Source organism: Mustela erminea, chromosome 7 (genome assembly GCF_009829155.1).
Source record: "Mustela erminea isolate mMusErm1 chromosome 7, mMusErm1.Pri, whole genome shotgun sequence".
NCBI classification, from domain to species: Eukaryota; Metazoa; Chordata; class Mammalia; order Carnivora; family Mustelidae; genus Mustela; species Mustela erminea.
In genome coordinates, this window is record NC_045620.1 from 12,549,228 (window position 1) to 12,551,526 (window position 2,299).

Sequence of the window (2,299 nt, forward strand, 5' to 3'; positions counted from 1 at the left end):
TTCCCATCGTCCTTTGCAGTGAGTCATGGGCACGTGACTGGCTCTAGCCAATGGAATCTGAGGGAGCACCTGTTGGTGCGCGGGAGGCGGGGGGCGGTCCTAGGAAAGATTGGCCAGAGCTGGTGAAAGGGAGGTGTGCTGTGGGAGAGGTTTCCTTGCCCGCTTCATTGCGGGCTGTGTGCGACCGCAGCGCTCTTAGAGATGCAGCAGTCATGGGAGGGCTACCCCTGAGAGGCTGACGGAATTACATATATATCCCTATGAACCTCACATTTTGTGTTACTGAATTCCTCTCAAAGCTAACCACCTTTAGCTTGCTTGTTATGTGTTGGGGGAGGGGAGAGCCGGAGAAAACATGTATTTAAACTACCTTCCAGACAGAGGTTTCATTATTCTAGTGAAAAAAAAAAATTTTTTTTAAGTGGACAAGAAATGTGTCTGGCTTGGGAACTTCTGGAAGCCCCTTTATCACTCCAAAGAGCCCCAAAATGACACTACCATGAACAGAGCTCAAGTAACAGGATCCTGAATACACTGTTTGAGCCCCTGAATCCATCAGGACCTGGAGACTGACCTCTAACTTTTTCAGTTATATGAACTGCTCAGATCGGTTCAAGGTGAGTTTCTCTGACAGTATACTGCATTAAACTTTAAAACTTCTGCATGTCAAAGGATGCCATTAAATCTTTAAAAATATATGCCCAAAGATGTTTTCTATGATAATATTAATAACAGCAAAACCGAATGAATGAATGAATGAATACACAAATAATTGGAAAATATCCATATATCTACAACACAATGATTAATGGTCCATCCATACTACACATTACTACGTCATCACTTAAAGGAACAAGGTGAGCCAGTATGTGTTTATGGAGAATTACAACCAAAGCATCTATTTTGTGGAGAATAAGAATAATTATATGTATGCATATCTTACATGTGTGTATTGGCGTGCTCACATTTCTACAGGTATGTGCATGCAAAATAAGCTAGAAGAATTCATATTGAAATAACAATAGCATTTAATATGAGAAAGGCAATGGAATTGTAGAAGACAGGGTTATTTTTACCCTATATACTTCCAAGCTATTTCCACTTTAATAAAATATATTTTTATATTACTTGTGAAATTAAAGTTGAAACTTGAAAAAAGCCTAAAATACCCATATTGCTCTAAGTAGGCTCTAATCATTATATAATATTCCCTAAGAAAGAACGAAAACCAGACAAAAAGCATCCTGGCCCCCTGGGCATGCCTCATGGAAGCTGAAAAGCCCTACTGGGCTTTCTGTCCTCTGTCCTCAGTCTCCGTAACAGAAGCATGGAATACTGCAGAAGCTAGCAATACTGCTCCAGCCGGCCTGTCAGGAGCTCTCTACCTTGTCCTCAGGCCTGGATCTGGTCCTATACAGGTGGGACCCTGTCCCTGCTCCTGGCCAGCTGAGCTCCAAGCGTGTAGAACAGGGCTCTTCAGCCCCAAGCTGGACTCCAGTGTGGATAAGCATTGCTTCAGAGACCCTCTTGGCCTCATGTCAGCTCCTCCGGTCTGGACTGTCACCCCAGAGGCTATCTTTAAGGCAATCAAGTCCACTTCTGTTCCACCTTCCCAGTGACCATGGGGAGGGAGCTTCTAACATTTTGTGTTTCTGTCACACTTGGGAGACAAGTGTGTAATGCTATGACTTGAAACAGTATAATCATTAAGTCAAAACACAAAACGAGCCAGCAATAGTCCTAATACACCCACTGTTCTAGAATAATGATGTTTGCAATGATCACAAGAGGGATCTCCCCACGCCCTTGGTCACTGTTTAAGGAAAAGAATGTTCTGTTGTAGCTGTTTTGGGTTGAAGAGGAAAGCTTCTCTCGTGTTCCGGTCAACAAACTCTCTCTCTCTGTCTCTCTTTGGTGCTGACCCAGCATCACACTCCAAGACAGAAAACATGGAGGAAAGAGCAAGATCCTACGGGCCTTTGAGGATCCTTGCATGTTGGTCAGTTGGAGGTGTTCCAGAAAGCACTGTAGATGGCGCGGCTTCTCAGCGTCAGAAATGTATTGCTCACAGCTCCAGAGGCTGGAAATCTGAGATCGTGGTGCGGCATGGGAGGGTTCCAGGCCTCTCCCAGCGGCCAAACTGTAGACGTGGCGGGTGGGAGAGAAGAGGAGCGAGCTCTCTTGTGACTCTCTTGTGACTCTTACAAGGGCATGAATCGCATTCATGAGGGCTGCACCCTCATGACCCAGTCCCCTCCCAAGGGCCCCTTCTCCTCATACCATCATGTTGAGGGGGTAG